Source organism: Sciurus vulgaris, assembly GCF_902686455.1.
Source record: "Sciurus vulgaris genome assembly, chromosome: 14".
Taxonomy (NCBI): domain Eukaryota; kingdom Metazoa; phylum Chordata; class Mammalia; order Rodentia; family Sciuridae; genus Sciurus; species Sciurus vulgaris.
Window position 1 is genome coordinate 37,824,831 of NC_136475.1, and position 13,521 is coordinate 37,838,351.

Genomic DNA, 13,521 nt, shown 5'->3' on the forward strand with positions numbered 1-13,521 from the left:
TCTAGAAATTTAAAGTAAAAAGAGAATGTAGCAATTTTGAGGATATCATTAGAATATACATATTATATTTTTAAAAGATTTTAAAATATGTAATTTGCTTCAAAGTTAAAGTAATTATAAAACTGTCTAACATAAACTTGAATGTAGTTATGGAGAAAATTAACACTATTGAAAGGGAATGAGGTTTAAAGGACTGATATACTAAATTCATTAGTAAGATGATTACATCTTACAAATGTCAATTCTTCATAATTTCTCAATAATTTAATGTGATTGCAACCAGAGGAAAGTGGAAAGATGGTTCCAAATGACGTGTAAAAAAGTAAAGTGTTAAAAATTAAGTGACCCTGGATAAAAACAGCATGTGTGTACGACTTTACGATAAACAAGGATATATCATTAGATGGCAGAAATTTAAATACTGTGGTAAAAGAAAATGATTGATATAGACCAGAGCAGCAAAATCAAATCCAGATGCATCATGTTGCATACTTGAAAATTTATTGTGTAATTGAGCTGGCAATGGAGAAGGAGTGGGAAAAGGAGATTGTTCAACTGTTGAAATACTTGTTTCCTGTATGAAAAAAATAATATCAGTTCATGTTTGCCATACAGTAGAACATTCCAAGTGAATTAAATAATAAATATAAATTTAAACATAAATTTAAATAAATTATTATTATGTTTATAAATTTAAACATAATTAATTAAATAAATTATTTAAATAAATAATAAATAAATTTAAACATAATATTTCATGTGTTTATTTTTATGTATTTGGTGAAAGGAAAGATTTTTTTAAACAAGAGGTAAAAACTACTTAATAAAATTGCTGGCATTTAACTCTAGCGGAAAAAAAAAAAAGATAACAGAAAGAGCAAAGACAATCCATTCAGAAAAGGTGGAAAATATTTACCACAGTTATGAGAAAGATAAAATCCAGTTTATATTAAGATGGTCTACAAATCAATAAGACAAACTAGTGCACACACTTACACACATAAACACACACACAAAAACCCAACAGAAAGTGTACAAAAGTTATAAACAAGCAATTCAAGGAAGAACATAATTGATCAATAAACACTTGTTAAGATTCAAAATTTTAAGAGTAATCATGAAAATGTGAAATAATCAAATCACACATGGAAATAAAATCAATATTATTTGGAATGAAAATTTTTTCTTCCTTCTAGTGAGTAAATGCCGGGTGTAGGAAAAGATATACAGCAACATGTACTCACATGTACTGCTGAAGTGCAGGCCGGTGGTGGCACAAATGGGAGACATGCAGCAACACTGGAGGCCTGCAGACTCTATGGCCAGCAGTTTTGTTGCAAGGTAAAATCTTAAAGACACCCTCATATGTGTGCTTCACAAGACTGGGACGTAAGTGTTTATTTATAAAACAAAAACAGAAACAAATCTAAAAGTTTCTCCTTAGGAGCATAAACAAACTGATATTCTTGGTATTACATGCCCTAGCATAGTTTCATTTGTTTTACAATATTTTGCCTCTTAATCTGTGCAATAGGTTTGGGTAATTAGTATTATTTTTATGCCATTTTGCATTTTAGTATTGGGTTATGTTATGTTAAGGAAAAAAAAAAAAAAAAAAAACAGGCAATAAACAGCACATTCATGGGAAATCAAGACATGTACCTTGAGGGTGGTCTGTTCTTCAACCAAAGGTCAATTTTCCTTTTAGGGATACTGTTCTAAATAACTGTATGTTCTTTGGATTCCACAATGAGATAAAATAGCCAACATAGGGGTAAAAATGCACATTCAATCTTGTCTATTTTCCTTTTGAATCATTGCTGAAATCTGTTCACTTCTCTTCATGTCTATTATCATCAGCTGCCATAGTATCTTTACTTGGAAACTGAAAAGTCTGTTATCTGGTCTCTATGTACCCATTTATATTTCTCTTCAACTGCTTTCTACCCTGCTTTGTAGATGAGAAAATGTTAGTTTGAAAGTTCATATTTAGATTCTTACATGTTTCTCTATTGCTCTGACAATGAAGTTGAAACATGGAATTTGATCTGGAAATGCTGTGTGGTCATGACACTAACTCTTTTCACAGCACCCTAGTTACCCAAATGTTTTAATTTTTAAAGTCTGTCATGGTCCTTCTTAAATCAGAAACTTTAATTGTATTTCCATTTCTGAGTGACAGAAACATCTTAATCTGCCATATGACCACCAGAATACCATAGATTTTACTAGTACTAACTTTTATCTGGTTTTCTAAAATCCACTGTGCACTTTGATGGCCTCAAGGTGGTCTCTTTAGTGCTGTCCTCCACTGTATATAATTCCTTCAAATGCTCACAGGAGGCCTCAGTTCCCACAGCTAGCAGTAAATGGCAGAACTGGAGTACAAACCTGGGTGTGTGCAGTTCCAAAGTCAAATGCAAGGCTACTGAACAGTTCATTAAACAGTTCTGTGTCTTCAGCCTCCATGTACATTTACTGAACTCTTTCTTTCCTGTTCACATAGAACATCTGTTCATTCCTTGGCTTACTGCTATAAGAACTGCTGAATTCGTTGTAATGTCAAGGTAGCATGTGATTGCATTACCCCTTATTGTGAACAGATAGGCAGCAACCTTCTTGAGGCAATGAGCTCCTGAAGGGCAGAGATTGTTTCTTGCTTCTCTTTACAACCCCAGAATTGCAGGGCCCTTATGGAATTGTGTTCTAATCTGCACAGAAGCTCAGGCAGAGGAATCCTTGGTGGTGGATTTTAACAGTGATGGGCCTGGGAGTAGGTCTCACAGAAATTGTGACATTTAAGCTGCAAACCTGAACAAGGAAAGATACCATAAAGCTAAAGACAGACTGAATAAAAGCATTGCATCTCAATTGGTCCATTTCTTTTCTCACAGGAATGTAGGTTAGGAATTCCAAAACCATCTCATTTGTATGCGAGAGTTACATAAAGAAACACAGAGAAAACCAGGTTCCTTGGTGCTAGAGAATCCATGATGAAAGAAAAAGTGGCAGCTAGAACAAGTTCTGTAAAAAGGTACCAATTTAGACTGGAAAAAATGTATATATGGTAATGCCCCCCCTTATCTGTGGTTTTGTCTTCTGAGGTTTCTGTTACCTATGGTCAATTTTGGTCTGAAAATAATAGCTGGAAAACTCCAGACGTGAACAATTTATCAGTTCTAATTTGCATGCCACCCTGAGTGGGTCATAAAATCTTCCATCATCCCACTCCATCCCACCTGTGGTATGAATCATTCTTTAATCCAGTTCAAGTAAATTTTATTTTACTTAATAATGATCCCAAAGCACAAGGGTAGTGATGCTGGCAATTCACATATGCCAACAAGAAACTGTAAAATGCTTCCCTTATGTGAACATGTAAAAGTTCTCAACTTAAGGGTATAAATAAATTGCATGTTGAAGTTGTTATACTATTGTCATATTGTTATATATAATGTGGTAATTGTTCTATTTTGCTATCAATTCCTTACTGTGTCTACTTTATAAATTAAGATTAAACATAAAAGTATATATATGAGAAAAATGTGATATATCATGTATGTAATTTCAGGCATCTCCTTGGGGACTTGAAACATATCTGCTGTATATGAGATAGACTCCTGTACACACACACACACACAGATGGATACAAAAAATGTCTAGAAGTATACATGGGTATATTAACACAATATACATGTGTATATTAATGCACAATATATGTGTATATACACATGATATATAAACCAACTGTATACGCATCCACACATATACATATATACTAGTTATATCCATTGTGTGGAACTAGAAGCATTGTTATCCAGTAGCAGTGAGCACATCCTGCACCCATATCTTGTAAGGCCATTATTCAGTATAAGAATTATTCAATCAAGAGCTTCTTAATGAAGTGACTGATTCAAGGGCTTTGAAAGAGAAAATGAGGACAATCCTGGGACATCTTGCAAGACCAGAAAGTGAAAAAGTACTTAGAGCACAAAAATATCCTAGAGTTCATATTTAAACAAATAAATGTTTGAGAAACAAAGAAGATTTTAAAAAGTCAACCACTCTTAAAGAGTCAAATTGATAATTATATAAATTATCAGAAAATAGAAAATCTCTATTAATATGTCACAGTAAAAAATTTCTGGGCAAACTCCACTGATGAATGCTGAAGAGTGTGAAAGTTTCAGTAGACACAGAATATTTGCATACTCTCAAACTATGTTCTCCAAAATATTTAGTAATTGACTATGGAAAAATTGTAAGTTTACAGCGGAGAAATCCAACAGTCTTTGCTTTTGTCCAGTACTCTATTTTCCCAGAAAAACATGTCAATATCACATACCCCTGAAATCATGCACTAAGGACACCTCAACTTTGTGTCCTGTTACTGTGTTGTCTCAAAACTAATCTTAACAGAACTAACTGTAGACAATCTCAAACTGAAGGTCATCCTACACTTTTGCTGCCCATTCAAAATGACATGAAAAGTACGAAAGAAAATCATGAACTATATCATGAAAGTCAAGAATGACTAAGGAATTGTTTCAAAAGGCAGGGGAACTACAGTGACATGACAGCTAAGCCCAAGTGAGATCCTGGATTAGATTTTGAAACAGAAAACAGACATTAGTGAAAAAAAAAAAATGGTTATCTTAATTATTGTTTCACCAGGGTTAATTCTATAGTTTGGATCTTAAATGTCCCTTCAAAGCCCACATGTTAAAGGCTTAATCTCTCAATTTGGAAATGTTGGGAGGTGTGGAAACTTTAAGAGGTGGGGCCTAGTAGAGGGTCTTCCAATCACTGAGGTATGCCCTCAACGGGAGTTGTGGGACTCTGGTCTGTTTGTTTCTCTTTTGCTTTCCTACCATAAAATGATTGGCTTTGCTGCAAAATGTTTCTGCCATACTGAAACTTGACACAGGTCCAAAGCAGTTTCATGGACTGAAACTTTAAAATTGTGAACCCAAATAAACTTTTTTTCTTTATTAGTTATCTCAGGTATTTCTTTACAATAATAGAAAGCTGACAAACATAATTTAAGAAGTAAATAAATATTCTATTTTAAGTGGTCCAAAAAGGGAAAGTAGATCAAGAGTATGTGGGACCTCTTTGTTCTACATTTATAGTTTTTTGCTCATGGTAAAGCTAAGAACTATAGGTCCCAGGCAATTCCCTCCATCTTTAAAAGATATTAAGGAAGACTGGGCAAGCATCACCAGAAAATACTAACTATCAGGGAAATGAGAACATATTTACTGCTCAGAGATCTTGATAAGTCTGGTTTAGTCATTTAATGGGTGAAATTAAATTACGAAACAATATTGACAAAGCCTGTCAGTTTTGGGGGGTTGTCCCTGCCAAATTTTTATTTTCCTTTGAAAAACATGATACAAAGCAGTGCATGAATAGAATTTAAGATGAAAGTATCCCTATTGTCAAATACAGTTCTTTACTGATTTTTCAAACATCAAAAGATATTTTGCCCTTCATACCTAGGGCAATCAGCCAATGCAGATTATTGTTTTTCTCTTAAACTTCAATGGGCTCTTTTGCTGGGAGAGAGTAGGGAGAGAGTAGCGTAAACTCTGATGAAGGCCATAGAGAAATAGATTGAGTTGGAATAACTGCAAGGCTCTAAATATGGAGTCCAGTGACCTCTTGAGATGGAGATGGAATGACAACTTGATGGAAATAATTCTGAGGGAATATTTTAGAAGACTAGAATCTTCAGACCCCCAGAAGACATATAATACATAGGTGAAATTTAAATGAAAGTGTATTGCATGGGGAAAGAGATTAGGTTAGGAAGGAAGGAAGGAAGGAAGAAAGGAAGGAAGGAAGGAAGGAAGGAAGGAAGGAAGGAAGGAAGGAAGGAAGGAAGGAAGGAAGGAAGGAAGGGAGCAAGGGAGGAAGGGAGGGAAAAGGGACAGTGTAGAAAGAGAGGGAAGTGTGTATAAGATATTGAGGTGGGGAGGGAGAAGAAAAAACAAGGAATTGGGGAGGGAGGGAAGGAAGCAGGGAGGCATAGAAGAAGGGAAGAAGGGAGAGAGGGACAGAGAGAGAATTCTGCCAGTGATTTGTTTATAGTTGAATAAATATTTACCCTGGATTTTTTTATTGATTCATTTTAGTTACACATGATAATAGACTCAATTTTACATAATTATACAAGTATGTAATATCTTCCTCTAATTAGGACCCTATTCTTGTGGATGTACACTATGGTAAGGTTCTCTGTGGTATATTCATAATATATACATAGAAAAAATTTGTAAGCTTCATTCCACTTTTTTTCCTAACCCCCTCCCTTGCCTTCATTCCCCTTTGTCTAATCTGCTGAACTTCTATTCTTCCCCTTGCCCTGCTTACTGTGGGTTAGCGTCCACATATCAGAGAAAACATTCAACCATTGGTTTTTGGGAATTGGCTTATTTCATATAACGTGATAGTCTCCAGGTCCATCCATTTACTGGCAAATGTCATAAAGTCATTCTTCTTAATGGCTGAGTAATACTCCATTGTGTGCATACACCATATTTCTTTATCCATTCATGTATTGAAGGTCACCTAGGTTGACTCCATAGCTTAGGTGTTATAAATTGTGCTTCTATAAACATTGATGTGAATGATTCACTTTAGTATGTTGATTTTAAATCCTCTGGATATATACCGAGGATTAGGATAACTGGATCAAATGGTGGTTCCATCCCTAGTTTTCTTGAGAAATCTCCATACTGCTTTCCACAGTGATTGTACCAGCACTTTTGATAACACAAATAACCAATGTAATGTTACAAGAAAACAAAAATAAAATAGATACCATATCATAATAACGGTAAGAAAAATAAACCTAAGCTGGGAAGGTGATAAGTGTTAGATCCACCCAGTATTTCATTTTATCTAGATGATAGGAACAGATGATTTGTTTTTCATGTTTCAACTGTGTATTTTATTTATACCTTCATCTTGTTTCTCCCAAAATGATTTAAGATATCTTGGTCTGAATTGTCTATTAATAAACATGTCTTTTTAAGAATGCAAATAAAAGATTGAGAGTTTTTGAGACAAAGGAAAGCATTTCAGGACTGAGGATATAGCTCAGTTGGTAGAGTGCTTGCTCTGAATGTCCAAGGCCCTGGGTTCAATCCCCAGCACTACCACCAAAAAAAGAAGAAAAAAAGGAAGACATTTCAAGCAAATGAAATGAAAAATGAACAAGAACTTGGAATGGTACACACACAATCTTTCAAGAGAAAGTGGAACAGTTCAATGTTGTTGGAGCCCAGGGTGAATTAAAATAACAGATAATGGACTCACAATATACAGGTTGACAAAAATTATAACTTTCATGGATATCTTGAAGAGTAACTGGACAAATAAATTTAGAGGAGAGAAGTAGAGTATATATTTTAATGAAAACTGAATGGAGGAGAGAATGAATTACATCTAGTGGGAGATATGACCCATATCATATTCTCTACAAGAAGATAAGAGAGCTACCTGGTAGAGATCTGGTGACCCTCTGGGACCTAGCATTCCTGCATGAGTTAGGACTCATAAATCTGAAGTTAATCTTTCAGAATAACACACTTAAATGTCAAGCTGGGAAATATCTGATAAATGAATTTACCTAAGAGTAAATTCTTGTATTCATTACAGTAAAACTAGAGTCCCATATCCAAGGGCATAATTTTAGGTAAACATCAATCCCAGGATAGCTTCATAAAATCTAGCTTAAAAACATGAGAATACAAGTTGTTCACACTGACAATAGGACACTTGAAAAATTTACCATATTTTTTAATGGGGAAATGTAATAAAATTATCATTTTGTTTTTAATTTGGAAAGATGCAAACTAACATTTTATTTTGTGTACTAGCCATAAAAACTTCAGTTGCCTCTGAACCATTAGCAGAATTTAACTCAAAAAAAAAAAAAAATTAGTAAGAGGTTTCAAAAATAGCTACTTATTTTAAGTATTGAGCCTAAATGAAAGCAATCTGCCATCACCAAAAAAAATATGACTAATGACAGGAAAGAAATATGACTTGTGAAAGGAATTAAGAAGAAAATTAGCATGGTTCTATGTTTTCTATGTTAAAAACATACTGGTGATGAATTGAGGTCAATATCTTATGTTTTATGTATTCAAAGTAGCTCATTTGCATAAATCGGAACCCTCAGTCTATATCTGCTGGAAATATAATACAATTCACTTTTCTAAAGGATGAATTGGTGTGCTGTCTATGTATACTAAGGAAAAGGATTTCTTCCTCTGGAGCTAAAATGTACTGTTCCTAAGAAGATAATCCAAAACCAGAATAAGAAAAATTCAAATTAAATTTATCCCTAAGAGAGAGGGTAGATTTAGGGAAATGGAGCACCATGACCTTACTTACATTTCACTAGGCTATCTGGTTGTGGATCTAGGCATACTCAGCATTGGTCTGGGAGTGGGAGGGATTTAGAGCAGATAGTTAGAAGTTTTTATAAAAACTCAAGAGCCCACAGAGACTTGGACCAGAAAGTGTCCTGGGGTGATTCTCAGAGTAGTAGAAGTGTATACTTCAGGATTTTCTGAAGAATTGTGAAATATGAAATAAAATAATGAACCATAATCAAATGAATTTGATTAAATTAAGATAATTATTTCTTAGGAAAATAATCTATAATTGAGACTTTAAATATGGGTTCTTTAATAACATGTCAAAATTGTTAAAATTTTTATTCTGTAAAAGTGGATGAGATTTGAAAAGAAAATACACTCATTAAGAGTAAAAGGTAGACACAGAAATTAGACTCTTGATAATTATTTTACCTAAGCTTGGCATGATCAAAAATTATATATACCTTGGAAAATTAACTAATGATGAAAAGAAGTTTCAAGTATTTAAAGACCAAATGTTGAGAATGTTAAAAATAAATGTCTGTTACAATCTGTATTCTAAAAAGACAATTAGGTTATTTTATGTTTAATTATTATTCCTTAATTTATTGCTATTTATTTCTCAGTCATTATTTTTTGCTCAGCTTTTTCTTGAGTCTGACTCTCTATTTCTTCCTTTGTAAAGTTCTTTACTCATTTGACCTCACAGAATTTACTGTTCTGTGTGTTTTCTAGAAAATTCATCTTTATATCCTTTAGGGTCTACTCTGTTTCTACTTGTACTCAGTTCTCTTGATAATAGTAGTTTTACATTTTTTCTCCTTTCATAATGACAAAGATTAAGTCTTTTGCATATACTGATTTTGGTATTATATATAGTGGGTTCTCAATAAATATTTATTGAATTAAAAATCAGTGAATACATCAGTGATTCTCTAAATGTCATGGTATAGGAAGCAGGATGTGGTCATTTAGAACCTTTGGAAGTACCTGTAAGACTGTACTGAAGATATGAAAAGTCACCCACTGCAAAGCGTAGCCCACCCACACAGCATAGCCTGGGTTCCCCATCTCCTAATTCAGCCACCCACTACCAGTGCACCACTTGCTGCTTCTGCCTCATCTCTGAACATGGTGGTCTCCATCATAGGACACCTCAGCTGCCGCCATTGCCCTCTTGAGAAACAGCAGCCTTTCTATCTTGGGATACTGACCAGGGCATGGAAGTACAATATCAAGGTACTGGCAGATTTGCTGCTGCCTGATCACCATCTCAGGACATGGCTGCTTCCATCAAGGGACACCAGCCAGGGCCTGTTAGCCCATCATCAAGGTGCCTACAGATTTGGTTACACCTGAGGTCTTCCTAATAGGTGTGCTATTAGCCACCATCTTGCTGCAGAGGCTGGAGAGAGCCAGACTCTCTCCAGGTCCACGTGTCTTAAAGTGCACAGGGATGGATGTTACTGGCTTCAGCAGGTCTAAGGTTGTAAGAGGGTGTGAGGGCATCTTACACTCAGCTCACACTGCCAACCAGTCAGGTTCCCACTGGGTTCCTGGTGCCCACTCAGGCCAGCACCCGCTGAGACCTCACAACAAACAAGTCTTCAGTCTCTCCTGGTCCTGCCAGCTTTGTCAAACAACAGGGCCCTCTGGCTCCCCAATCCCCATTCTCCCAACCCGTCCCTAGCCATGAATCTGGACCAGCTATGCCACCAGCCCACAGCTCTCAGTACCTGGTCCTGATCCACCCAATACAGAACAGCTCTCCATGACAAATACATAGGTCCCAGCACTCAGCCCTCAGGACCACTCAGGAGAGAGGTATCTGACCAGGAAGTCTTAAGGGAAGGAGCAAGAAAGATTGAGTTTGGAGACTAAATTAGAGACCAGGAATTGTGGGGTTCCCAGGCACCATAAGAGGCTAAGATCAGGTTCCTACATCACATGAGTGGAACCCAAAGGAGATTCCTAGAGTGCAGTCTTCCAACTTTGACCAGCAATTGCTCTACCATGCCTCCAGGAGTTCTACCTCCAGGACTAACACTCCCACCCTAGTAACACGCACCATCCTGAGAGTGAAACTAACAACAAACTCCAGACAACCCCACTTATTGGCTGAGAAGGGAAACTGAGTAGTTTTTGAACTACAAAGAAAACAATTGTTCGATTTTCCTTCAAGATTTTTTTTTCTTTTCTTTTCCCCCTCACATCCCCATCATTTTTGAGACAAAATACTTTTCATATATCAGATTATTGATTATTGGGATGTCTGAATAGTATATTTCAGTATAGTTGTGTATTCTTTTGTTTTTACTCTTTACTTTTACTTTTTTATATTTATTTTATTTTATTTTTTTACTTTATATATATACTTTCCTCTCACATATCTGTTTTCCTGGATTCTCTTTCTCTCTTTTCTCCTCCTAACAGCCAACTTCTAGTGATTCCTATTTCAGTCTTCCTACAATCTTATACTTCTCTCCTCCTTTCTTATAAACATGACATCACATCCTACACCACTCCTGTTCTCTCTTTCTCCACCATTAGAAATTGTAAACCCTTTTTCTAACCTAATATTTATATTGCAGACAAAGGTTGATCACATCATTCTGATTATTGTGATGAAACTGTAAATATAAGGAGCTATTTGGTTTAAGGCTGTATATTGTTTGCATTGTGTGCTGGTAATATTGATCTCCCCCTTAAAGGTGAGGTACCAGAAACCTGCAGAGACACCGTAAGTCTACAGGGTAGAAATTTTAATACCTCAGATCCACACTGCTAGATGGGAAGACACACAAACAACATGAAAAATCAAGGAAAGAAAGGACTCAAAATATACTGAGATGTTCCAATAATAGATTCTATTGACAACACAGAAGAAATGTCAGAGAAGGAGTTCAGAATGTACATAGTTAAACTGATTTGCAACATAAAGGATGATGTAAGAAGTGAAATCACAGATCAATTTCAGGAGGTGAAAGATCACTTCAATAAAGAGATAGAAATTATAAAAAGAAATCAAGCTGGAATCCTTAAAACAAAGGAATCAATACACCAAATTAAAAATACAAGGGAAAGAATCGCCAACAGAATAGACAACTTAGAAGATAGAACCTCAGGCAATGAAGACAAAATATATAATCTTGAAAATAAAGTTGACCGAACAGAGAAGATGGTAAGAACCCATGAACAGAACTTACGAGAATTATGGGATAACATGAAAAGATCATGAATGGATAAAGAAAATGTGGTATGTATACATAATGGAATATTACCCAGCCTCAAAGAAGAATGAAATTATGGCATTTTGAAGGTAATGGATGGAGTTGGAGAATATCATGCCAAGCAAAATAAGCCATTTCCAAAAAAAACCAAAGTCTGAATATTTTCTCTGATATGCGAATGATAATTTATAATAAGGGTGGAGGGACCAGGGAAGAATAGAGGTACTTTGGATTTGACAGAGGAGCATGAAGGGAGAGGAGGGTGTATAGGAGTAAGAAGGATAGTAGAATGAATCAGACATTATTACCCTAGGTACAGATGTGATCATTCAACTGGTAGGATTCTACATCATGGATAACCGGAAGAATGAGAAGTTATACTCCATATATGCATGATGTGTCAAAAAGCATTCTACTGTCATGTATAACTCATTAGAAAAAATAAGAAAATATTGGAAAGTATGTGTTGCCTCTCATCCCTACCCTCCTAGCCACTCATGGGACTTGTGTGCACTCTGATTAGGGTCATTTCTATGACAGCTCTGACTGCAGACACCTCTTAAAATTCAACTGCCACTCATAAACTGAAACAATTCGAATCTCTATCTCTAGCCCTGACCTCAGTAGCACAACTGTTCATTTATCAGTATTCTGTATATGTTTAATAGCGTTTGATAGCCACCTTCAAAGATGATCCCTACTTCATGATATGTTAATTCTTGTGTACGACTCTTTTAAACTGTATCATGATTGCTGTTTGTGGATCAATAGGTTATGGCAAAAGTCATGCCATTTCTTGAAAGCAGTTAATTTAATAATAGGTCTTCTCTTGAATTATTGCTCCCCTCTTTTTCTGATCACTTGATCTAGAAGAGGCGATGTGATGAACAGTCTGATTGAAAGACCATGATAAGGAAGTGAAGCCTCTTGCAATTAGCAATGTGGGTGAGGTTGGAACTGATACTATTTGATAGGAATGCAAACCTGGCCCACAGCTTCACCACAATTATGTTAGAGACTCTGAGCCCACTTTCCTAATCTATCCTGGGTTCCTGGTCCTCATTAAAAGTTTGAATTAATAAATATTTGTTTTAATGTGCAAATATTTGGAATAATTTGTTTTGTAGGAATAAATAATAAATATAGCACCTAATACTTCTATAGGTAAAGCTGAAGTTATTCTGATAAACCCTAAGCCTATTGCTTCCTGTTATTTTCTACAATGTCAGTCATGCTAGCATCAACTCTGTGGCTCACAGCCATCCTAAGATTTTCTTTCTGTCTCCATCAAGTCACAATATTTAACTGGTTTCCAAGGATAATAAATTTTTCCTATTGTTTTTCTTACATCTCTTTAAATTTCCTACTATCACCATAAGACTCAAGATTGACCTGTGGGATGTTCCACTAAAATTCTCATCATATTAATAATTCTAAACCTACTGTTCTATGTTTGACACCTGGATGAGATTGTACTGAAAGAATGGACATTTTTTTAAGCTGTCTGTTTTCTCTCAACTCCCTAAGGTTTCCCTCCCAGTAATGGGAACAAAGCCCTTAAAGCTGTTCCAGGAAACAGCCCCAAACAGAGAGTAAAAGAGTAAATTGAGCCTGATAGCCAGATAGTGCTCAAACAGTAGGATTACCAGAAACTATTGACCAGAATCTACACCTGTTGTAAAACATTGTGAAACATGTTGTCAGCAAACCCAGACCCCCTTTGAAATTTCCTGGCAGCTTTGTTTCCCCTTTTCCCCCTTTCATGTGTGACCCCTCCCGATGTGTGGTTTCTGCCTTTATAAACCTACAAGATTTTCTGCTAGGGTCTCGACTCCTGGAGTTGGGTCCCAGCGCGCTGGAATAAACACCTCTTGCGGTTTGCATCAAGTGACGCCTCC